Below are 26,867 nucleotides of genomic sequence, written 5' to 3' on the forward strand. Positions count from 1 at the left end.
GTTTCGATTCCAAAACAAGAAACGCTGCCCCATTTTTTTTTTCCATGAAGTGGTGTGTTGTTGAGTTTAGAAAAAACAACAACAACAAAAGGGGCCCAGTTGTGACTCATTTTGTCAAAATGCTAAACACAAAGCAGAAAGGCAAACCGCACTGTTTTGCAAAACTGTTTTGTCTCAAGTATGTGTTAAAATTGCCTCATTCTAAAATCTTTGTTGATCAAAAAGACACACACATACTGTCTCATGAAGAGGTTTTTCTGTCATCCAACAACACACTGATATACTTAACATATACACATATCATGTGCAGTAATAAATTGTGTGGGTGATTACAGACTTGATGAGTAATTAGGCTTACTGTGTCAAAACATTTAGCACAAGCCGGATAACATGCAGCGATTGTTCTTTAGGTGGAGCTGTTCTACACAAGCACAGTGCATTTGGTCACGGAAACATGTTAAAAACAAGAAGATAAGAAACTTGTGGCATGGCTGTTGGTGACAGATGGGCTAAGTATTTCAGACACTGCTGAGTCACTGGGATTTTCCCCACATAGCCATTTCTAAGGTTTACAGAGAATGGTCTGAGAAAAATATCCAGTGAGTTCTTTTGGCAAAATGCTTTATTGAGGTCAAAGTTTAGAGGAGAATGGACGGATAGCTTCAAGCTAATAGGACAGCAACAGTAACTAGGGTCAGAATTTGCTGTAAACAACACTTTTCTTGGTGAGGAGATTTGGCTGGATAAAGACCAGAGAAAAGATGACATGCAGACATCACATTTTTCCATTTTGTTGGTAAATATCCTTGTTTATTCGCTAACATTTCTAAAGAATAGATCAGGGGTCTCCAACTCCTGGCCTCGAGGGCTGGTGTCCTGCAGATTTTAGATATAACTGTGAGTCAACACGCCTGAGTTACATGATTGGTTCGTTACCAGGCCTCTGGAGAACTTCAGGACATGTTGAGGAGGTCATTTAGCCATTTGAATCAGCTGTGTTGGACCAAGGACACATGTAAAACCTGCAGGACACCGGCACTCGAGGCCTGGAGTTGGAGACCCCAGAATAGATTTTTCAAGGCAGGACATTTTGTTTTCCTACAATGAGCATGGTTTCCAGGTAAGTTTATTTCCAGAACCAAACTTTACTGATACAGCAGGGGGCCCTAGGGAACAGGAAAAACCAAGGTAAATACCCAGATAAACACAGAGCTAGAAACAGGTGTGTGCCTGAATGTGATGCTGCATGTACTGCTGCAGCAATCTGGTGAACAGAGGGTGAATAAACCAGACCTTAAAAATTTCAGGTAAGTGGAGATTATCAACACCTGCTGTTGATCAAGATGCTCAACAGCAGGTATGTCAGGTGGAGAACCAGTGGGAATGCCTGTTAAGAGAGCTGGCAATCCTGGCAGAACTTATCCCCTTGCAAGAAAATGCACACTGGGTAGAAGAAAACAGAAAAGCATGAAAGAAAATCAGATAGAGGGAGGGAAAGAGAGAATTTGCTGTCCAGCACTGAAAGCAAGAGGGAACATAACAAAAAGGGCCTCAGGTGATCAGCTGAGTCAGTGTCAGATGGGACTGAAGGCAAGTTTGAAAATGTGAAGATAAAAATCTTTGTGTGTGAGGTTAGTAAGGAATGAGAACACCATCTCTGAAGTTATGTGGCTACAGCAGTGCTATCAGTCATCATGCATTGTGGTTACTTCAGTGCATGAGCATGCATGGGTTTGACAAAACAGAACAAAGCACAATAGAAAACCCATAACTCTTATTGAACTGTGCATCATAAATAAAATGAGGTTCTAAAAGTGCAATGCTAGATAGATCACTCACTGGGAACATTTTTCCATGCGAAACTGCACTTTTGTGTTGAGGCTATCAAAGCCTATTACACAAAGCAAAAGATGGCTTTCTGGTATTGAACAGCAACAGCAGTTTGTACAGTTATTTACCTGAAACCATAATCTACCTGAGCGCTAACCGCATTGGAGGTTCACAATCTCTTTCTAGAAGGCAACACTGTGAAAACGGCAACATAAAAAGCTATCAGTAGAAAAAATGCAAAAATATAGTTTCCCAGAAGTGTTTGATTGATAAATTCTGCAAAAGCTGATACAGGTGTTATCAGTTGTACTACACACACGCACAAACGTACATATTTACACCAAAACAGATAAGTGTGGTGGGAAAAACAAAAGACTTTTACAGCATGTTCTGCAAGCAACTGAGAGAAGCTAACCAACAACAACAGCTCTTTCTTTCCAAGCTATTATTATAAAAACTGTCTTCTTCATAGAAGATTTAAATTCATTCACTGTGCACGTACATGTGAGAGGATCAAGCTGCGCTCAGAACAGAGAACTGAGGTATTTTCTCTTCTGATGTCTCCCCGTTTTCTGCCAGGGGCTTTCCAAGAGGCATCTCGAATATTCACGATCATCCATCAATGCCTGAAAGGGTCAGAAACTAGTCACAGTCATTGAGAATCACACACTCGCAGACACACATACACACATTTAATTATTTCCTTTTTTTTTTTTTTTTTTTGCTCCTGGAGTTTTGTTTAATCACAGTTTTTCTATCACATCTTTCTCTGAGGCCTGTATAAGTCAAATGTAAGCGTGAGTCATAGGCAGCTCTTATGTTTGCAGGGGTGTGTGTGAAACATGTGGGGAACAAAAATTTAAATATGCTTCCGGAAAATAAATGTACCTCACTTTGAAGTCCTCTGAAGTGATAGAAAGGTGTTTGGTGCATGTGCATGTTTATATGTGTGTTTTAGTATGTGGTTAAGGGTTAAAGGCTTCCTGTAGTAGATATCTATGTGTCGGGGGGGGGGGGGGGGGGGGTGTCCTATTTTCACTGCAGGGCAACCTGCACGTGGCGAATAAAGCCTTGATTGATTGATTGATTGATTGCATGCTAGAGGTCTACAGAAATGGATAATTGTTCTTAAGGACTTGTGTTTCACTGAAGTATGCACAATATTGTTCTTTTTTCACAGTTGCAAATACGAGAGAGAAAGGGGGGAGGGATAAACAATGCAAAACAGGTAATCACTACTAATCATGGTTCAGTGATGAATAGTTTGGGGATGGTTTGCTTAACCTAATGAGACAAAATTAGATGACAATAAATCATTTGCATATATATATTTTCCTGTTTTTAAGCTGAACCTGCTCTCACTTTGGCACATATGACCGGGTGCTCTGGTTGACAGCTGTTAACCATAGGCCGCAATCATTAACACAGCATTTTGGAGAAACAGGCCCAGCAAGTACACAAATAAAGTAATGCGGGAAGAACGCGCATGCGCAGTATAGCACAAACTGGAGGGCATGCGTGCAACCAAGCAATGAGTATGTCATCAGTCATGTACTGCCTACAAAGCAATAATACTTCTTTAATTACACACACACACACACACACACACACACACACACACACACACACACACACACACACACTGTGTCCTGTTCATGTGCTTTCTTTGTAGTTAAGGTTGTAAGACCGGGCAGACATAAAGGAATTGAAAAGCTTCTTGGGTAGTGATGCTAAACTCTTTATCTACATTGCATTTGCTGGAATGGAAAAGTTAAAAGTACTCAAAATTAATCATTAATCAATGGATCAGTATGTGATCTATCTAAACCCGATTGCCCTGAACTTCCCCTTGCTTACTTTCAGTCTGCAGTAGAGCGAAGTTTACTATAATATCTCATTTCACACATCAAAGCCGCAAAGAAGGAAATTACACATGCTTGACACGGTTGTCATAATTTCTTCCATCAGAATTATGCCACACATGATGGGTGCGTTTAGAACCTCAAGACCAATATTAAACTTGTACTTAGTTTAAACTTCCATTAGCTTGATAGGTTTATATAATATAACATTTGGAGCATCTTCAACACAGATACATTTATTTAGTGAAGGGAAAACTAAGTGAGAACACTTAATTATAATTATACTCAATTTAGTTGTTACAATTTGTTGCTGAAGGGAATCATTATATAGACTCCTCAAAAAAATAAAATAACATAACTAAACATAAAGAGCACCAAGCACTGCAGGATCCCTACAAAATGACCTCCAGACCATTGGTGTGAATGTCTCTGGCTGAACAATCAGAAGCTTCATGAGTGTGGCCTGAGGGGCTGGCATCCTCTAATGGGCCTTGTGCTCACTGCCTGGTATTGTGGAGCCTGACTGACATTTGCCATAGAAGACCAGAGTTGGCAGATCCACCAGTGGTGCCCTGTGCTTTCCACAGATTAGAGCAGTATGATCCCAAGGATATGTTACAGACATGAAAGGGTCTGGAGAAGCTGTGGAGCATCACCGGTTTGGTGGTGGGTCAGTGATGGTCTAGGGAGGCATGGCCATGGATGGGAAGCACAGACCTATACAGGCTAGACAGTGACACCCTGACTGCCATTACGTATGAAGGATGAAATCCTTGGACCCACTGTAAGACCTGACGTTGGTGCAGGGGTCCTGGGTTCCTCCTCGTACCTCGTCTCGTGTGAAAAAAGTACGCAGGCAGTTCTTAGCAATACAATAACTAACCGCTTCCTTTTCCCCTGCTGCTCTTTCTCAGATACAAATATAGCTGATCGTGAAGTTCAGTTCTCTTTCTCTCTCAGTCTGATGGTCATGATGTTTAGACTGAACCAAGCAGCACTTCTCATTCCGCTATTAGTGATGTGGCATGTCTTTGCAGGTACAGACATAATTATGTTCATCCTGTTATCGAAATTTGTCATTACCGATGACTATATTAATTGATTAACTCCTTTAAACTATAGGAATCACTAAAGACGACCGCAGAGCTTTGCTGGTGTCCAGAGGAGACTCCGTGACGCTGACTTGCAATATGAGACATAATAATGTGACCCTAGTCTCCTGGACCAACAGCAGATGTGTTTTTCAATATTCCAATGTGCTGAATCGCACCCATTCAAATTTCTCTTTTCATAGACTGAAAATAAATCGTGAGTTTCCTACAAAGCTAATTATTTTTAGTGCTCAGCCTGAAGATCCAGGACTTTATACATGTAGCATAACAGACAGAAGTGGCATATACAGCATTACATGGAGTTTAACTGTGTCTGAGCACCCCAAAGGTAGGTAGAACAAAACACAGAGCTAATCACTTCTAGTAAAGGTCAAACAAGCACTTGAAATTAATTTACTGCTGATTTTATACAGATTCCGCTTCATCGAAGTATTTTCTATACATACTCCCATCTGCAATTGGAATCATTCTATGTGGCATCACACTAGCTGTCTTTATCTGTGGGTGAGTAAAACCTTTTAACTACTTAATTGTAAGAATGAATACATGAATGTAATCGAGGATAGTTCTGAATAATCAGTACTGCTTAAGACTGGTTAGACTGATTCGATCAATAATCTCACACGCTTTGTAACATTTTGTCTTTTTTTCCCACTTTACACCAAATTAGAAATGATCTTTTTTTTTATGTTGACCAGACCGTTTAGTCTCAGTTATATGTTCAGCTTTTGAAATATATTTGAAGGTTGCACCGTATTAGATAAAAGACAGAACTGGAGTGTAGTTTGGTGTTCATTGACTAAATCAGCCATCAGAGCCTTTTGATGATGTATCTTTCTATGGAGCAGAGACCGAAAGAGCTCAGAATCCATAGGTTCAGAATCAAATATTCAAATATCTGATATCTATTGTTGTAAATCAAGGTTTGGTAACTAATCCAACAAAATATGAGTCATGCAACAGGAAAGACTGCACTGTTGAATGCTGAATACATGCAAGGATTATCAGCGAGGACAAGAACTCACAGTTTATAAGTCCACAGGAGACAGAGGCAGGTACAGAACACATTATGAGAGGAAACCACAAAGGTAGGGAATGCAGGAAGTGAAAGATGAGAAATGAGAGAGAATGATGAGTACAAAATAAAACAGGAACAGAAATAATGCAAGAAAACGGAACAAAACATGCAGCCTAAAGTTTCTGCAGGGTTCTCACAAGTACTCTTTGGTGGCAGTGACTTCAGTTTTACTGAGAAAAGCATTTCCATACAACAAACTGCATTCAGACACATTTATGCTTTTTAAAAATCTGATATACTCCATCCAAGGGAGGCTTGTAGGCCCGTTTAGCTTTTGGTATTTTGTGCATGATGACCTGATGAGGACATTCAGGGAACTCGGGACTAAACAAATAACATGGAAATTAATAGACCTACCTGCACCTACCTGAGCCACAGCTAAAGAAAATCTTGAGAACACAAAGACATTAATCTGTTGTCATAACAGAGGTGCTAGAGCACGCGCATTTGTCCTGCTTATAGACATTTTGGTGGCACAAGGGGCGAGCTATACTGGGCAGATAGTTTTAATGTTGTGATTGAACAGTATTTATCAGATTTATGATGTTAAAAAATTATTACTTAATTTCTCACATTGGCAAATGTTTTGTGTTTATTGCATGCTTTGTGTTTCTTACAGTAGGATGTGCAAATTGTGATGAAGACACTGAATCAGGATCTGGTCCAGGATCAGTTTCCTCCCCAGTCAGGAGAAGAGGTCAGAAGATGGTCACTCACATGTCTCTGCCTTTATTTTCTATCTTAGAACCTGCACTGATTTTTATTTTTCTCTTTTTGTCTTTGTAGGCAGTTCTTCCTCAACCACAGGGTGGCGCTGTTTGTTGTGAAAATAAAAAGCAGAGGCATCACTATATGGAGAGGGTGAATACAATCTATGATAATGTCTAAGCAGATTAACAATCCACACAAAAAGTTTTAATGAAGGGGATTTTAAGGGGGCACCATCAGAGGGAGGACAACGGTGCTACTATAGCCAATAGAACAAATCCCTCTGCTTACACGAAGCAGCCAATTAGAAGAAGGTTTGTATTAAAGAACACGAGAAGGGAACTAAACATGTTGTTTCAGAGACAGGATGAACTGCAGGTCTACCAAATAAATAGGGATGACATGAAACTGTGAATCAGAACAAGTCGACTCCAAGTGTAACTTAAATGTTCAAGAATTTTCCTTAAAGTTTTCACGTTATGACAATAATGTATTCTCAGCTCAAGCTCGTTAATGTTTTTTCCATCTAGGTCTTCATTATAAGCTTGTTCCAGAGTGATTGTGTATATTTTTTTTTTATAGCGTGCGTGTGTGTGTGTGTGTGTGTGTGTGTGTGTGTGTGTGTGTGTGTGTGTGTGTGTGTGTGTGTGTGTGTGAGTGTTATTCCATCTGTAAACAAAATAACTTGAAAGAAATTCTGATAAAACCTTCACGAGTGGGGTCATGTTAACGATCCTTTAACATTTTGATTATGTCCACTGAGGCCTTCAAGGTCAACTTAATGATGATTCTTACAAGTGTAATACGGAGCTGTTTAAAACTTTGTTTATTGCTACCATTGGTTGTGTTGACAACATATAAAGGATATGAGTGAAATAGGGTCAAACTTTCATAAAAGTACTATCCCCTTAAATGTAAAAACTGCTCCCTTGGTGGAGGTTTGTGCTCCCGGAACACTTGTTGTAATAGTTATATATTACATAATGTTTTGTTTATAACTAGTTTATATCGAATTATTGTTTAAATATTATATTGATTATGATTTAATTTGTCATGTGCTTAAACTTCATGCATCGTTAAATGAACTGCTTTTTTGTCCCCTGCAAGTAACCACTTCCTGTTCTTGGCATCACCTTGAAAAGCACACGTAGAAGTGAAGCTTCACTTTGTCTGTCTGTAATCATGTTTGATCCAGATCAATCAGACATTCTCTTTAATTCATGCTTAGCTGTGTGCCATGTCCTCACAGGTACAGCACAAGTTTTTGATGCACATTTTCCGAGTTTAGTAACAGAATTTGTTTTCATTGAAAGCACACGGTGCACACTGTGCTTTGCCTGTGAGGTAGGAGAAAGGTGATTAGAGCTCGATCTGCAGCCACACAATACGATTAAAGAACTTCCTCTGTCTTTAGTGTACCTGATGCTGTAGTGGACTTGTTTCTGAGAATAATAACAAACACTGTGATCTATTGATAAAATGAACATTAATTGGAATCGATTACAACACCTAGTAGAAGAAAAATGACATGTTTATATTTAGCATACCTGTGATTCACGATGAGGCTATAATAACTAAAATATACTGATAGTGTTTTTCTCCAACACCTTTGAAAAGTGTGAATTTCCTGTTTGTACTCTTTCTTTGCAGTGTGAGACCCTGTGTGTGGGCATAAATAAAGGAAACGAGAAGCACCTTCTGTACTGCTAGACCCTTGTTCTGCATGTGTGGTGGATAGACAAAAGTCATTTTTGTATGTCATGCAGGCTGTTACTCATAACACATAGTTTCCTAATTAGTGAGTCATTTTGGGATCTGATTAGACTTTTCAAACGGGTTCAGTTATTTATTAGGTTTTGCATTATCTAACACCATTTCCATTGAACATATAAGGTTTTTAAAAACATTTTCTTTCCTCACTTTAAACCTGCAGTAGAGCAGAATGCACGATAAGGTGTCATTTTCCACAGCAAGGCCACAAAGATGGAAATCATACGTTGAAGAGTGTTACGCACGCACGCACGCACGCACACACGCACACTTGCATTCAAACACATATACAATGTTTAACATTATTTTGAAAATCTAGAAAACCTCAGTTTTATTGCGAATATACAACTTAACTGACCACTATTAGCTGGCCACTTTATTAGGTACACCTTGTTAGTATCAGATTAGATGGTAATTTTTGTTTCAGAGCTAATCTAATTCTTCATGGCAACAGGGGTGATGGGCTTTTGGTTGAACATGATAGCATATTTGTGCGGATTTGTAAGCTCCTTGATGTGACTTTACCATCCCACCACATCCTAAAAGTGCTCTGGTCAACAGACATGCTAACTGTTCAGTTCAGTTTCAGTTTCAGTTTTATTTGTCATATGCAAGTTAGCACAGGGTCAACATCGCAATGAAATGTATTTGACGAGCAGAAGACAGTCACTCAGTAGAATGGTACAGTAGAAAAAAATAAAATAAATTAATAAAAAATAAATAGAAAAATAGTAAAGAGCAAAATATTAATAAAATGTAGTAAAGGAAAAGGATTTTCAGTTAACTGACTAAATATATATATATGTGTGTATATATATATATAAATATATGTACACACTAGTGATTAACTAAAGAAAATCTTAAATAGGAATGGGGGGGGGGGGCAGATGGGATATTGCACAGAAATAAGCAGCAGTACAAACTAAACAGTACAAAAGTTTTTGTTTTTTATGGCAGTTGTTACAGTATTGCACTTTTTTTAAAATATAAATATCAATAAAGTGGAGTGACCAGTGCAGATTAAACAGAGTACTTGTGAAGCTGCAGGGTAGCTTCTGAGTGCGTCCTGTGGAGTTGTTGTGTGTGTTTAAGTGTTGTGGTGTCGTATGGCTTGATGGTAGAAACTGTTTTTAAGTCTTGTAGTCCGAGCCGACAGGCTCCTGTAACGTCTGCCAGATGGTAACAAGGAGAAGAGCTGATGTGCTGGGTGGCTGTCGTCCTTGATGATGCTGTGTGCTTTATGGAGGCATCGCTGAAGATAAATGTCCTGAATGGCAGGAAGTCTCAAATGCCCTTCACAGGAAGCTCCACAAGAAGCTGTGGAGGGCATTTGGTACCTTGAACACATTTTCATGTTTAAAAAAAAAGTTTGACAAGATTTGGACTTGGTGCGTTACCCTGCTGGAAGCCGGCACCAGAAATTGGGTACGCTGTGGTCATAAAGGGGTGGACAAAAAATACTCATCTTGGCTGTGGACATTTCGCTCAGTTTTTACAAAGACCCTCCCACCATTACAACACCAGCAGCCTTCCTCAGCCAACTGCTGATAAAGGCAGCACGGATCCACCATGTTATAGCCACCACCATAAAGTATCCATTATTATTTGGATATAACAGCAATAGAGACTCATCAGGAAACATTTCACCAATCTTTGGATGCCCAGCTGTGGTGAGCCAGTACTAACTGTTGCCTCAGTTTCCTGTTCTTAGTTAACAGGAGTGAAAACTGGTGCGATCTGTAGCCCATCTACTTCAAAGTTTGACATATCATGTGCTCAGAGATGCTCTTCTGCATAACTCAGCTGTAATCAACGGTTATTTGAGTTACTGTTTCCGTCCCATCAGCTTATAGCAATGTGGCTATTCACCTCAGACCTGTGGGACACAGCTTTCTTAATTTCACACACTAAGTTTATGAAATTTGTTTTTGTTTTTCAAATGCATTACCAAAAAAACAAACAAACAACATACAAAAACCATAAAAACAAAAAAGTTTGAGGTGGTAACCAGAGTGTCAATAGTGGGACAATATGTGTGATTGTGTAAAGAGACTTATGTCACTGACATCACCAGGGTTTCTAATGAAACAGTTTTTAATTCAGTTATCAAACAAAGCTTAAGGGGAGCATTATACACAGCAAGAGGAGGTGTGTTTGACTCTTGCAACTGTGGTTTTACACTCTACATTTAACACCTGAAAGGTGTTGCTAAGGTTTAGCTATTGTGCTCTGAAAACATTCACATTCTCACCAGAACCCGTGCACCATAAAAATCATCGTTATCATCAAATCCTCACAGTGAAGGACAGAAAAAAAATCTCTTGTGTTTATACTAATCACTATAAGGCAGTGTTACTAATCTTATCTCATATATTTAGGTATCTGAAACACCTGGAAAGTGCTAAGATATTATTATTGGTCACTACTTTTACTCTGCAGAAAGAATTATGATGAGGACACTGAAGCAGGATCAGTTTCCCTCAGGAGAAGAGAACAGAAGATGTTTGTCATGTTATAGGCAGCAACTCTCTCAACCACAGGGTGGCACTGCTTGTTGTAAAAATAACAAACACACCAGTGAGGTGGCAGGCTGAATTCAATCTATGATGTTTAAGCAGATCCTTTTAGACATTATCGCTGACATTATCAGTTAGAGCCTGAAAGGTCCTGATAACGTTTAGTTATTTAGCTCTCAAAACATCCACATTTTCACCAGAACACGTGCAACACAGCAAAAGCAGAAAGTCAGGAAGTCACTACACAAGAACAGTTTGTTCAAAATCACACAGTCCTGAGATGAAATGTCATCAGTCAGCTGCTAATGAATATTTATACATGACTGTTAATAGAAAACATATTAATGTTAATAATAATTCTTTATTGAGTCACGTAACAGTGAACTATTGATTATGACATATCTAAATGTCTTCCATAAAAATGACCTGCTGTTGTTAATTGTTCTACTTCACAGTCATAAAGCAGAACAATCACAGTTGTGTCACAAACTGAGCAATGCAAGAAAATCATTGCAGGTCCAGTTTTTATCTGGTGGGTAAAGACTGATTAACAATGCAGATGCAGTTTTAGCAGTTGAAAAATGCTCCTTTACTCAGGTGCAGCTTATATTTTCCATTTATGACATGAGTGACTAAATTACAAGAGGAAATTAATTGCAATATAATTGTGTTAAGTTTCTGGAAGAAATATACTTCAGTTGTGACAATTCTGAATCATTGCATACATTACTTAAATGTAAATTATCGCTTCAACAAATGGTGATACATTCACATACATTAGTTCAGAGCTCAACTCTACAGCAAGTAACCACTTCCTTTTTTTGCGGCTCCTCCTCAGATATCAATACAGCTGACGGTGAAGTTCAGGTCTGTTTCTCTCTCTGTCTGATGATCACGATGTTCACTATAAATCGAGCAGCACTGCTCTTCGTTCAGCTGTTAGTGATGTGGGATGTCTTTGCAGGTAAAGAGCACATTTGTGTTTGAGATTCACTTTTTTACAGATGAAGTGCAGATAGAATTTTATATTGAATGATTGTCTCCTTTAAACTATAGAGATCGTTAAAAACGACCACAGAGCTGTGCTGGTGTCCCAAGGAGACTCAGTGACGCTGACTTGCAACATATCCAAGACAAATGCAACACTGATCACCTGGACTAACAAAAGATCTGTTTTTCATTATTCCATTGAGCTGAATCGCACCTATTCAAATTTCTCATTGCATAGACTGAAAATAAATCACGAGTTTCCTACAAAGCTCGTTATTTTTAGCGCTCAACCTGAAGATGAAGGACTTTATACATGTAACATAACAGGCAAACGTGGCCTACACAGCTTTACATGGAATTTGACTGTGTCTGAGAACCCCAAAGGTAGGTAGACAAAAAGCAGATCCAGTCAATTCTAGCAAAGGTCAACCAAGCATTTTAAATTAATTCACTGCTGTTTTGATACAGAATCCACTTCATCAGAGTATTTTCTATACATACTCCCACCTGCAATTGGATTCCTTCTGTGTTGCATCACACTGGCTGTGTTTCTCTACAGGTGAGTAAAACCTTTTTATCTTCATAATGAATTTATGAATGTGATTATTTTTTGTTTGTCTGTAGAAGTGTTCTCAGTACATGTATGACTGATTGGATTATAAAGCACTATTTTCCTATTTTCTATTTCCTACATTGAAAGTGTTTAAAGTTTGTTTTAAATAAGTAAAGAGGGAAATAGAAATGTGATATTGTGGCTTATACCATTGCGTTCATAGATGTGATGATTAATATTGTCATATTTCTATGATGTTTTTAAAGCAAATCATTACATTAGTGATCACAGGCTCAGTGCCTCATTGCACAAAGCTCAGATCTTTTTCATTGCTAAATGCAAGTTTTTATTTAATAAGATGATGTATTATTATCTATCTTTGAAAACTTCAAGGATGAAAGAGCTCAGACTTTTTTTTTCACTACTTCTGTAAGCACCGCAAACCTGCTCTGAATTTAAAGTTGTGAATCAGCCCGCTGTGCTTTCTTGCAGGGGGGCTATTGTTATATACAACAAGGCAAAAAGTGTCAATGACAGTAGTAAAGAACTGGCTAAAAGTGGTTAGAGTCAAAGCTGTCATTCACTTTTCTCTGAGGCAACCCTTCGCCAACATGTACATTTACATCCTACAACTACAAAAGAATGCAAGCTGAACTCATTCTGTACAGATTCATCATACATTTGGAAAAAAACCCATTAAAATAACAAAGAAGACGTCGTCCCACTAAACACTGGATGTTTTATAGACGTGCACTTTTGTTTTAGCTCAAGAGCTTGCGTCATCTTGGAGATGTCCGCTAATCGCTCTGCATTCCTTCATACATAACTGTTATGATCAATCCCATTTCAGAAAGTGTTATACTTTTCTAGATCATTTTCCAATAACTTCCTAGCCTGTAGGAAACATGCCCTCCACCCTCTGGAAACATGGGACTACAGAAGCAGTATAAAAATAAGATCTGTCCACAACGACCACATTTGGACTATAAATAGCCTGTACATGGCGGGCCTACGGACATCAACATCAGACATTACAAAACAACCCCTTCAGTGTGTATCAAAATTTGACGTCCAAAAATGACATATGAAAAACGTGACTCCAATATCACTTTGCATAGTGGGTTAGGGTTAGGTCTTGATCCCAGAGGTTATATGGGGTCTCATGTGTATGTTGTCTCTGTTTGGAGAATACAATCTTTGAGTCCTTCCATTCATGTAGATTTTCACATGGGTGGGGTAATACAGGAATACAGGAAGTGAAAGATCAAAAATGAGAGCCAATGAGGAGTACAAAATAAAACAGGAACAGAAAATAAACACACTAAAAATGCACAATGGTTTCATACTTCAGTGGCAGTGACCTCAATTTTACTGCATACCTATACAACAAACTGCATTCACTCGTGTATACTATGCTTAAAAATCTAATATAATTTGTGATTATTGATGCATGCACAGTAATTTGGAGTTCAGTATTTTGCTCAAAGACAACTTCACATGTGGACTGAGGGAACTCTAGATCAAACAATAAACCTGTGAATTAGTAGACTGCCCACTCTCCTAATTCACAGGCTGCTCTGAAGAACATCTTGAGAACTCAATCAAGAACCTCAGATATTCAACCTTAAAACCTCCTCAGATCTGTATCAGATTGAGGACTGAGGTGGCAGAACAAGCTGAATTATTCTGTTTTATGAATGTTTTGGTGGACAAACGGGATCGAAACAATGCTGAGCAGGTGGTTTTAATATTGTGTGTGAGTAATGTCTATCGTACTTTCATTGTGTTAAATAAATTACACCGTTCAAATACTGCAACACACACACACACACACACACACACACACACACACACACACACACACACACACACACACACACACACACACACATATATATATATATATATATATATATATAAAAATAGAAAGTGTGCAACAGTTACTTAAACTAAATTAGTCTGGTGCATAAATTTGGCCACCCTTGATGTTTTATTGATTTGAATACATTTAGCACTAATTATTGGAACATAAAATTTGTTTGGTAAGCTCATTGGCCCTTGACCTGCATACACAGGTGAATCCAGTCATGAGAAAGCGTATTTAAGGTGGCCAATTGCAAGTTTTTCTCCTCTTTGCGTCTTCTCTGAAGAGTGGGTACATGGGAGCCTAAAACAACTCTCAAATGACCTGAAAACAGAGACTGCTCAACATCATGGTTTAGGGGAAGTATACAAAAAGCTATCTCAGAGATTTCAGCTGTCAGTTTCCACTATGAGGAACATATTGAGGAAATGGAAGACCACAGGCACAGTTCTAGTTAAGGCTGGAAGTGACAGGTCAAGAAAAATCTTAGATAAGTAGAGGCGAAGGATCGTGAGAGTCAACCCACAGACCAGCTCCAAAGACCTACAACATCATCTTGCTTCAGATGGTGTCACTGTGCAAGCCAGTGACACAAGCCAGCTTCATTTTGGAATAAGGGGCTGTGGACTGATGAAACTAAAATTGAGTTATTTGGACATAACAAGAGGCGGTATGCATGGTGGAAACAGAACACAGCATTCCTAGAGAAACACTTGCTACCCACAGTAAAATGTGGTGGCGGTTCCATCATGCTGTGGGGCTGAAGTGCAGGTACTGGGAATCTTGCTAAAGTTGGGTTGCATTCCAGTCAGTATCAGCAGGTTCTTGAAAATCTACTAAGACGTTCAGGCAGAGGATCAAGTACAACATTCTGGAATGGCCATCTCAGTCCCCAGACCTGAATATTATTGAAAATCTATGGTGTGACCTAAAGCGGGCTGTCCATGCTCAGAAACCATCAAACCTGAGTGAACTGGAGATGTTTCGTAAAGACGAAAGGTCCAAAATCCATTCAACCAGAATCCAGACTCTCATTGGAAGCTATAGGAAGTGTTTAGAGGCTGTTATTTCTGTAAAAGGAACATCTACTTACTTAATACTTAAGCTACTGTGTACTTCACACACATGGAGAGATGCCAAACTGCCTTTCATTGTTCTTGTAACAGTGACAATAAAATATCATTGTGTTCATCTGCTACATGATATATTTAAATGAAATTGCTGATCCAAATAGCCAGTGATTTACGAAGGAAAATTATCAAGGGTGCCCAAACTTTTGCATACCACTGTAAGTCCAAAATGCAGTAGGAAGACGTATGTACTTACTTATTAATCCCTACCCCACGCTCAACACTCTATTGAATCAACATATTCGATGTTACCCCAACTTCCCCTCATCACTAGCCCCACACAATAAAGACAGGCTGAAGGACATGTATAACCATAGCTACAGTGATAGATATAATTCAGATACAATTTAGCATAGTTATATATACTATCTTCATCAGCTTTATCAGTTTCATATTCTTCCGAAAGCACGTTTCAAAACATCTTTATGAACGGACTAATGCTTGAACATTGCTGTACCCACAGGAAAACTGTTCCACAGTTTTACTCCACAAATGGTAATACAAAAGGTTTTAACTCTTGTCTGTGCTTTAAGAGTCTTCAAATTAAATGTTCCCCTCAAATCATAGTCCTCTTCTCTGTCAAAAAACATCCTTTGTACATTTCCCGGTAACATATTATATCTGGCTTTGGACATAATCTCTGCTGTTTTTTATTTTATAAGATCCATAAGCCTCAGGATTTTCAATTTTAAGAACATAATGTTAGTGTAGTCTCTAAATCCTGCTTTAGTAATCATCCCGATTGCTTTTTTCGGAGTTTTACATAATGTTATCTATTTGTTATCTATTATCACACCCAGAAATTTTGTATGAGAAACTTGCTCCACTTCAACATTATTTATCAACAATTTGCTCCAGCATCTCTTTTACAATTTCCAAATAACACAAATGTAGTTTTATTCAAGTTTAGCAATAACTTATTGCTATCAAACCACATTTTCAGTTTAATTATTTCTTGTGTGACAATTTCCAAAATCCGTGAATTCTCTCCAGCACAAAAAATATTTGTATCATCTGCAAATAAAGCAAACTGTAATATATCAGATGTTTTACATATATCATTGATGTACAGGATAAACAGTTTTGGTCCCAATACTGACCCCTGTGGAACGCCACAAACACTGTCCAGGCACTCTTATTGATATTCACCAATCTTCACAAATTGTTTGTTTGTCTATCAAATAATAAGCTTTTTTTTTTTAGGTCAACAAAAACTCCAACTGTGCATTTTCTTTGAACTATATTATTAATGATATTTTCAATTAGTTCAGTTAATGCCGTGGATGTTGATCTGGTTGGTCTGAAACCATACTGACTGTCCATTATTACTTGATGTTTATCAATGAATTTGTCAAGTCTGTTAATGAAAACTTTTTCCAGTATTTTTGAAAATTGTGAAAGTAGAGAAACAGGCTTGTAATTTATGAACTGGTGGTATTACTTTAGCTATTTTCATTTGTATTGGGAATATTATATCCTGTTATAACAGGATGTTCCAAAATTCAACCCTATTACTGCAATAACCACAATAATAACAATACTTAAAGAACTGGGATGTGTCAGTAATGGGACTGAAAAACACAATAACTGTATACGCAACTGTTTACATTCACTTTCAAAGACAATTTTCACATTTTTCTTTGCTATGAACTGTCAGATTATGTATTGTGCGATTAAAAGTGTGTGTCATACATATCACCCATAATTCATACCTCTAATTTGGTAAATATCAAAAAGCAGCAACAGATATTTATAATTTTCACTATAAATAATCCACTATCAGAAAATTTTCAAAGGAAGGAAACAAAAAAAAGAATATGTTTTGTGTTTATTCTAGTCATTATGAGGCAGTGTTTACTCATCCTGTCTTACTGAAACACCGGGCGGTGTTCTAAGATTTTATTATTGGTCACTTCTTTTTTTGCAGAAAAAGCATGATGATGAAACTAAATCAGGATGCCGTCCAGGATCAGATTCCTCCTCAGTCAGGAGAAGAGGTCAGAAGATTGTTGCCATCTTTAACACTGTCACATGCCTCTGCCTTTGTACAGTCTGTACTTTGTCTTCATAGACATCTCTCCCTCAACCACAGGGTGGCAGCACTAATTGCAAAAACAACAGACAGAGGAGTCAGTATATGGAGAGACTGAATTCAATCTATGATCACTTCAATCTATGATCAACTGAAAAACCTTCCAGTTCCTGACAGACATGAACAGTGTCAGAGCAGAAACTAAAAGGGAACGCGATCAGAGGCAGGACACCCGGGCTATAATGCCCTCAGCTTCAGCTCAGACAAATGACTCTGCCTGTGAGCGCAGCAGTTCCAACCATCCATCACCATCCAGGGAGCTTTTATATCTCAAGGATCTTTGCTGTAACAACTTTGAGAGCACTTAGTTTGACAGAAGTGCTTTTCTTCATCTGTGAGTATAAGACCAGGTTCATGAACCTATGTACTGTCAACCTATTGACTGACTATAAGAAAGCCTATGACTCACACAGATCCTGGAATGCCTAGAAATACAAGACCAACAGGACCCTAAGAGCCTTCATCAGGAATTCAATGGGGATGTGGTGAACAATGCTAGAGGCCAACTTGAAGCCAAGTGCGTGGTCAAGTGTGGAAGGTCTGAATCCCCTTAGCCAGATCATCAACAAGACTGGCTAGGGATATCAACTACACAATCAAGCAATCATTAGCCACCACAACTATATGGATGACATCAAGCTGTATGCCAAGAGTGAACGAGACATAGACTCACTGATCCATACCACTAGGATATACAGCAATGACACTGTGATGTCATACTGACTGGAGAAGTGTAGTGAGATGGTAACAAAGAGAGGGAAAGCAGAACTGAGCGAACTGCACTGGCAGAAGGCAACAATGCAGACATCAAGGACAGCTACAAGTCCATCCATACCATGCATGGAGGGTTTCACCATATCCTGGGATTGTGCACTAAGCAGAATGAAGGAGACTAGTGAGTGTCAGAGTCATTATTGCTTTACTCTGCAGAAAAATAATGATAAGGACACTGAATCAGGATCAGTTTCTCCCTCAGTCATGAGAAGAGATCAGAAGATCGTCATCATCTTTAATACTCTCAAATTTTGTCTACCAAATTTTATTTTAGCCTTTTGTCTGTATAGGTAAGTATATTTATTTATACATGATTTGAAGTTCTCTGAACCATTTTCCAACAAAAGACACTCAGGAAATTCAGACCTCCACCAAGGCAGGTCACTCTCTGTGCAGGATTTTAGGGAATAGTGTTGTAATTTGTGTTCATTATTTTGTTTTCTTTGTTGCTTTTAAGCATTTTAAAGAAGTTTCACTGCAGAAATAATTAAGTGTAAAGTGCAGACGTTTGCTGTTTGCCCCACAGAAATACTTTTTAATATGTGTGCCATAATTTTGAGTATAATAATAATAATAATAATTTTTTATTGTTCATTAATGTGGATGTAGCGGATGTTTGTTTAGTAAAATGTCCTTAAATATTTAGTAATAATTAGCAAATGAACAAACGTTTTCTATGTTAATGAACATTTTTGGAGTTTAGCTATTCTGTTTTTACATTTTGTATTTTTGTATTGATTTTTTTATTTTGTCTTTACATCAGAGAGTGGTACAGAGCTGTGTTGTTGTCAACAAGACACTTGGTGATGTTGACTTGCAGCATATCCAATAAAAAAAAGATAAAACAATAATCTCTTGGATTTTCAATATTTCCTTCTGCTAGAATCACTGCACATAAACAGCGGTTATAGTTGTTTGGCCTGCAGCATTCACACTACCCCCCTAAATGTACTTGAAATGAGAGGAGAATTAAACACAGAATTAATTTGACTGCAATCTGCTATCTACTGACATCTAGTGGTGAGATTACAGCTACACACTGTACCTTAAATCAACCTCCCAGTTTTTAAGTGACTGTTTAAGACTGACATATTATATTATTTGTATGTTGAAATATTATGTGATTAAACTTCATGAACCCTTAAATTTATTTTATTCACTGAAGACATTTATACATGGTGCAGCACGGTGGCACGGTTGTTAGCACTGTTGCCGCACAGCAAAAAGGTCCTGAGTTCAACTCCACCATGAGGCCGGGGTCTTTCTGTGTGGAGTTTGCATGTTCTCCCCGTGTTTGCGTGGGTTCCCTCCGGGTACTCCGGCTTCCTCCCACTGTCCAAAGACATGCAGCTTGTGGGGATAGGTTAATTGGATAATCCAAAATTACTACTAGGTGTGAATGTGAGTGCGAATGGTTGCCTGTCCCTGTGTGTTGGCCCTGCGACAGACTGGCGACCTGTCCAGGGTGTAACCCGCCTCTCGCCCTATGACAGCTGGATAAGCAGAAGCGAATGGATGGATGGAATGGACATTTATACATGCGACATTACAAGTGACCTACAGTTCTTCATCGCTTCTAATTTTATACAGAAACCATTTCATCAAAGTATTTTCTATACAGACTCCCACCTACAATTGGATTGCTTATTGAAAAGGATGATTCTTGAAATTGTGTCCAACCGAGATACACTGTTAATCACTGTGACATTTAATAGATACTAATCCAGCCTTTCAACTTTTTATTTGATCAAATTTCTGCTCACTGAGTACCAATTTTATTCTTTTTTTTAGTAAATCTCTCTAAATCTGAGCACTTTATATTTTATTAATATGACTGAACTTGATCCTCACTTAACTGCTTAAGTTATGCTACAGGTAAAATGTGCTTTTTAAGAAAAGCAATCCATAGTTTAAAATAAGTTTGATAAACATACACATTAGTATATTAACATACATACTGGCATATTTTCAAACTTGATCTGTAAGATTCTTTCTTATGAACGACGTTTGAATGCATAAATGTAGAATATATATGAATATATGTAACAAGTGGAACATGTAATGTTTTTAAATAGCCAGCAGATTGTGACAGTTGATTATATTTATATTATTAAGTTGACAAGTTGGTTAGTGATAACTGGATAAATGTGATTTAAAAGGTGGCCTTTAACCTTTGTGTGTCTAAGATGAATACCTGGGATTTACAGAACGAGATGTTTATTATTAGTGGTTTTTAACATCACAAAAATGTGATGACTCACTTTAAACAATCTGAGAAGCATTTTATGTGAAGTATATCGAGTTAATATTTTGTGAAAGATTTAAAATAAATCCAACTGTACAATGAAATAAAAATTCTAATAAATAAAATGTGTGATTGAGTGCAGACAAAATGGGTAAAATGAACTTTCATTTTATTGATAAAAGATTCAAACTTGAGAAATTCTTCAATTAGAAAATAAAATGTATTAATTTAGTGAGCACCCCAAACTATTTGTATTTTTAAAATGAATGAATGAGCCAAAGAAAACACTGAAAAGAAGAAATGTCAGTGGTAGAGGTGACTGATATGATTTCTAACTTTGGGAAATTTTGGGTCCCTTCATTTTGCTTTGAGATCTTCAACTTTCTGAAATTCATTTCCTAAATACACAGTTTTTACTTCATTAAACCAATCAGTCCAACTTTACAATGTAAAAGCACACCACAGTATTTGGGTGTCATTTTCCGAGGTGGTGATGTAGTGTTGCAGTTCAAAGTTGCCTCTCTACACAAGTGAGTCACACGAGAGACTAAATTATAGGAGACAATTATTTGTCATATAATTATATTCCCACTTCACTTTCCATGTTTGAACTGTGACAGTTTGTTGTGAATCTGAAATATTGTATAAATTACTCCCATGTAACATGTATTTTTCCATGTATTTTCTCAAAAAAGGTGAATCACATATTTGTGTTGAGTTTAACTGCAACAAACCACTTCCTCTTTTTTTGCGGCTCCTCCTCATATACAAATAGAGCTGACGGTGAAGTTCAGGTCTGTTTCTCTCTCTGTCTGATGATCACGATGTTCACTATAAATCGAGCAGCACTGCTCTTCGTTCAGCTGTTAGTGATGTGGGATGTCTTTGCAGGTAAAGAGCACATTTGTGTTTGAGATTCACTTTTTTACAGATGAAGTGCAGATAGAATTTTATATTGAATGATTGTCTCCTTTAAACTATAGAGATCGTTAAAAACGACCACAGAGCTGTGCTGGTGTCCCGAGGAGACTCAGTGATGCTGACTTGCAACATATCCAAGACAAATGCAACACTGATCACCTGGACTAACAAAAGATCTGTTTTTCATTATTCCATTGAGCTGAATCGCACCTATTCAAATTTCTCATTGCATAGACTGAAAATAAATCACGAGTTTCCTACAAAGCTCGTTATTTTTAGCGCTCAACCTGAAGATGAAGGACTTTATACATGTAACATAACAGGCAAACGTGGCCTACACAGCTTTACATGGAATTTGACTGTGTCTGAGAACCCCAAAGGTAGGTAGACAAAAAGCAGATCCAGTCAATTCTAGCAAAGGTCAACCAAGCATTTTAAATTAATTCACTGCTGATTTGATACAGAATCCATATATTGAATGAATATCTCCATTAAGCTTTAGACATTTTTGGAGGAAACCACAGAGCTATCCAGATTTTCTACTGAAATATATTTATTATTTCTTTCAATCTTACATGTTGCTTACAGACGACCACAGAGCTATGTTGGCGTCCACAGGAGACTCAGTGACACTGACTTGCAACATATCTGTGAAAAATGCAACACTTATCACCTGGACTAACAAAAGATCTGTTTTTCACTATTCCATTGTGCTGAATCGCACACATTCAAACTTTAATAGACTGAAAATAAACCATGAGTTTCCTACAAAGCTAATTATTTTTAGTGCTCAGCCTGAAGATGAAGGACTTTATACGTGTAAGATAACAGACAGAAGTGGCGTAAACAGCATTACATGGAATTTAACTGTGTCTGAGAACCTCAAAGGTAGGTAGAACAACAAACAGGAATAATCACTTCTAGTAAAGGTCAAACAAGCAATTTATATTAATTCACTGCTGATTTGATACAGAATCCACTTCATCAAAGTATTTTCTACACATACTCCCACCTGCAATTGGATTCCTTCTGTGTTGCATCACACTGGCTGTCTTTCTCTACAGGTGAGTAAAACCTTTTTATCTTCATAATGAATGCATGAATGTGATTATTTTGTGTTCTTCTTCTTTCTTTGGCCGCACCAAATAAGAAAAAGACAAAGTGAAATGGAAATAAATGTATATGGCTAATATTATAGGATAGTAATTCGTTTAAAATTAAAATTGTCATATTTCTATGATGGTTTCAAAGCAAATTATGATAAATGAAAATTCCAAGTACACAATACAATCGAAAAATAAAATGCATTTAGATTCATAAAACCAACCTGGGCCTCTTGAGTTCAGTTCAGTTAAATAACAAAATCACTGACGCAGGGTGAATGTTAATACCAGACGAAGAATGCAGGTGAAAAATCTCTCATTGCATCCAGCTCTGTCAGTAAACATGGTAAACTGTGATGGAGCAAAATACTGAAACTGCATCCATCCAGTGAGTGTGTTCAATAAAAAATAAAACACAGAATGAATGTATCTGGCAGTAGTTTCTTTTATTACTCAACCCAACCTTTTTATTTCATATGAAGATGCTTTATTGTTTTAGGTAGGAGAACACCAGAATTATCAAGTTTGAGCTGAAATAGTTTTTATTTTTCAAGTTTAGTTTTTTGTTCAGTACGTCTGTAAAGGCTTAAATCAGCCTCTGTTCTTTATGTTGGCCTATTTTTCTATACAGACGAGAGTGAAAAGAGGAAATAAGAGTCGTGAAGAAGTGGTTAAAGGTGGTCAGAGTCAAAGCTAACATTGATACTGGGGACTTTTTCTTTCTTTTTTCTTTTTTTGTGGTAAACCTCCGGCGTGCATGTTTCCATTCTGCAACTAGAAAAATACCTTTGTTATTCTCAAAGAGTCTGCATTCACTGTGCGTAGGGTCATCGTGCTTCATGTAGATTTTGCTACAAACAACTGAGATGCACTCCCCAAATAGATGATATTCCCTGCCGTAAATTAAGGTTTGGTACACAGGAAATAAGTTCAACAAGACACTCGGAGACATAACAGGGCCAGACAACAAGAGGGATAAGAAAGCTGGAATGCTGAATACTTGAGAAAGATAATCTGAAAGAAGACGAGAAGAGCTCACATGCAGAGAGGAGGAGACAGAGGCAGGTATATTGTGGAATATAGCAGGAACTTAAAATGGTGTGGTCAAATAGGAATACAGGAGGTAAAAAAATCAGAACTTTATGTAGTACTCATGATGAGTACTACATAAAGTTATAATATATAACACTAAAACCACTGCTGATTGATGCATCCAGGGCATTTCGGGGTTCAGTTTTTTGCTCAAAGATGATTTGACATGACTCTGGGGACTGTGTTGTTCTTGTGCTTTTAGATTTGACAGCTGTGTTTGATACAGTGGATCATGCCATTTTACTCTCTCGTTTGGAGCACTGGGTGGGCATTAGGAGTGTTTCAGTTCTTTCTTGGCAGGGCGAACTTTTTGTGTCAGTCTCTGTAACCATGTGTCGTCCTCCACTCCTCTCTTTTGTGGTGTCCCACAGGGCTCAGTTCTAGGTCCCCCTCCTCTTTTTTTAATATCTGATCCCTCTTGGTCCTATACTGAGAAAACACGGCATTGCATTGCACTTTTATGCTGAGGACTGTCAGATCTATGTCCCTCTAAAGAAAAAAGGCACATATTTCACACACCATTACTTCAGTATCTTGATGAAATCAAGGCTTGGATGTCTCTTAACTTTTTAAAATTCAATGACAGAAAGACTGAGGTGATGTGTCTGAGCTGCTACAGCCTTATACACCCACCCGCTCTCTCAGGTCAGCTGATCAGCTGCTCTTGAAGGTACCCAGGACTCAGCCTAAACTTAGAGGAGATCGAGCTTTTGCTGTAGCAGCTCTGTGGAAATGTGGAACGATCTGCATTTAGAGATTAGACAGGCTTCTTCTCTAAATGTTTTTAAATCACTCCAAAAAACCCACCTCTTTCCCCTCTCCTTTGACCCCGTGTGAGATGTTGGTTTTATTTTTAGTTGATTCTATGCTGTTTTATCTTGTTTTTAATATAGGGCTGTTTTTTTTCCTGTATCACGTCTTTTGTTTATTTATTTTTGCTGTTTTCTGTTATTCTATTGTTTTTAACATATTTTCTGTACAGCACTTTGGTCCTGTGCTGGGTATTTTAAAGTGCTTTATAAATAAAATTGGATTGGACTGGACTGGACTGGAGGTTCAGATAACCAACCCTGTGATTAAATAGCACCAACCCTATATCACAGATACCTATAAAGAAAATATTTAGAATACAAGAAAGAACCTAAGATATTAATGTAGTAGCAAACCTCACAAGATCCTCCAGATCTCCATCAGACTGAAGTCTGAGGTTTCAGAACAAACTCAATTGTTCCAGTCAAAGATGTTTTAGTGACACAAGGGGAGGAGCTTAACACTATTGGGCAGGTAGTTTTAATGGTGAGCCTGAGCAGTATCTATCAGAATTTCACTGTGTTAAATAAGTTGAATTATTTAAAGAATATAACACAAAACTGAATGTTACATTCATTTTTCATGAACTCAAAATATGTTTTCATTCATTTCACCAAAATTTTTACCTCTACTTTGTCAAAAAACAAAATATCTACTGAAAAATAATGATTATTTTTACTATCAGCAAATTCTTAATCATTTCTAAACCCATATATAAAAATGAAACAAAAATAACGTTCTGTGTTATTTTTCATTAGATGCTGCACCAGGACCCTGAAAAATGGCTTGCATGAGATCAGGACCTTGAGTTTTGTCCAGTATCATGCTCAGCTGGAAGGAAAGGTTAGAGGAACTTTATTTATTTATTTTTTCCACACAAAGTGTTTCAACTCATATCTTCTCTTACCTACCCTCATGCTTGCTATTTAATGTTTTTCTCGTAAGAATTAAGTTTATTTACACTTTCGATCCATAGGTGGTCCCTCCACAACCTCAAAGTTTTGCAGTGTACAGGACAGGCAGCACTTTGAGAGACTCAGTCCAACCTGTGACTTATGGTGTGCTGACAAGAAGAAAGTCCAGATAAAGAAGATGAAAAGGAAACAAAGTATAGACTGTTTAATTCATTGTCAGTGCTTGTAAGAATAATTCAACCACAAAGCTCAAACACCATTTTTCATTGCGTCTGCCTGGATTTATAGAATCAATTTACAAAAATAACAAATGATTGCTTTTATGTTGACCATGCAGTTTAGTTTTATTTTTATTACCAGGTTTTGAAACGTCTGGAGGTTGTACCAATTAAGAAAAAACTAAAGGAAATGTAAATTTATTTACATTATTTACATTACACTTAAAAATGAAAATTGTCACATTTCTATTATGGTTTTAAAGCATTTTATAAAAAATGAAAATTCCAAGTACACAACAATGCTAACAAATAGCATGCATATAGATTCATAAAACCAAGCTGGGCCTCTTGAATTTAATTCTGTTAAATAACAAAATCACTATATTAGTGTAGACCTAATTTTCTATCTGTACGAGTAAAATTTTGTGTAAAAACATTTGATTTTCAATCTTAATTTTGACTGTTTTTTTTTTTTTATCTTTGACTTGTTTCTTCTGTTTCAGATATATTAGTTTTGTCATAAATGTATTAAATTAGGCTTTTTGCACCTGATTATTTTCATAAAGCTGAAACTGGATATATGTAATTTTTTTAATAAGCATAAAACAAGCATAAAATTAAGCTCATTCAGATTATGTCTGTTGTGTAAATATCTCCAGGTAACTTGCTGGTGATTTTCAAACAGATTTGGACTAACATTTGTGTCCTGGGTTTGAATCCACCATCTGGCTGGGACTTCTCTATGTGGAGTTTGCATGTTCTCTCCCAGTACTCTGACTTCCTCCCACAGTTCAAAGACATGCTGTTAGTCGCGTTACGTTAATTGGTAATTCTAAATTGCCAATCAGTTTGTCTCCAGGCTCCAGACATGTGTCATGCTTTTTACACCCTCCATTTGAACTTAACTAGTTTTGTTTTGAATGTGGCTGCTGAGAATTTAGCCAAAAATAAAAGTGAAATGATTCTGGAAGTTGTGTCCAACATGTTCATGATGCTTAATGTGAAATTCGACGGCCAGTCTGAAGACATTTTATACAAATTGCTATTTTAACAGTTAGCTGCTCACTGACCAAGACGTTTTGTACTACTTAGTGAATTTAGTCTTGTTCTTGGTTCTCAGTTGGTTCTTTATCTGTAATACTGGCATTATTACATCTAGTTTAGTTCAATTCCCCAAAGAGCTGAGAATAGGATTGGAGCCCCTTTTCTGAGAGAGCTACTTTAACTCTTGGGGGCAAAGATTCAGCTGATAAATTTTCCTTCATTCCAGTGCATCTTATATTTA

The 26,867-nt window shown here is 37.5% G+C and overlaps 2 long non-coding RNA genes and 1 other non-coding gene across 7 annotated transcripts; all 3 read left to right on the forward strand.

The window, feature by feature from the left end:
• The first annotated feature begins 2,841 nt into the window (after nucleotides 1-2,841).
• On the forward strand, nucleotides 2,842-9,089 carry LOC145421075 (uncharacterized). 5 transcript variants are annotated; one of them, XR_013902363.1, is made up of 7 exons: nucleotides 2,842-3,058; nucleotides 4,607-4,729; nucleotides 4,815-5,132; nucleotides 5,218-5,308; nucleotides 6,505-6,579; nucleotides 6,669-6,743; nucleotides 8,241-9,089. It is a non-coding gene; the product is annotated as an uncharacterized LOC145421075 (long non-coding RNA). The 5 variants fall into 5 exon arrangements; XR_013902367.1 differs by having other exon boundaries at nucleotides 6,502-6,579; nucleotides 8,241-8,299; XR_013902366.1 differs by having other exon boundaries at nucleotides 6,502-6,579; nucleotides 6,669-8,299.
• Nucleotides 9,090-11,574: 2,485 nt separating this feature from the next.
• LOC145420999 (uncharacterized) lies at nucleotides 11,575-18,037 on the forward strand. The gene is made up of 5 exons (XR_013902245.1): nucleotides 11,575-11,840; nucleotides 11,933-12,250; nucleotides 12,335-12,425; nucleotides 17,341-17,410; nucleotides 17,506-18,037. It is a non-coding gene; the product is annotated as an uncharacterized LOC145420999 (long non-coding RNA).
• A 3,273-nt stretch (nucleotides 18,038-21,310) lies between these two features.
• LOC113008414 (uncharacterized) lies at nucleotides 21,311-26,552 on the forward strand. Its single transcript, XR_013902246.1, has 5 exons — nucleotides 21,311-21,415; nucleotides 21,508-21,825; nucleotides 22,419-22,509; nucleotides 25,209-25,293; nucleotides 25,427-26,552. It is a non-coding gene; the product is annotated as an uncharacterized LOC113008414 (transcript).
• The last annotated feature ends 315 nt before the right edge of the window (nucleotides 26,553-26,867 follow it).

Source organism: Astatotilapia calliptera, chromosome 16 (assembly GCF_964374335.1).
Source record: "Astatotilapia calliptera chromosome 16, fAstCal68.1, whole genome shotgun sequence".
In the NCBI taxonomy this organism is placed as follows: Eukaryota; Metazoa; Chordata; class Actinopteri; order Cichliformes; family Cichlidae; genus Astatotilapia; species Astatotilapia calliptera.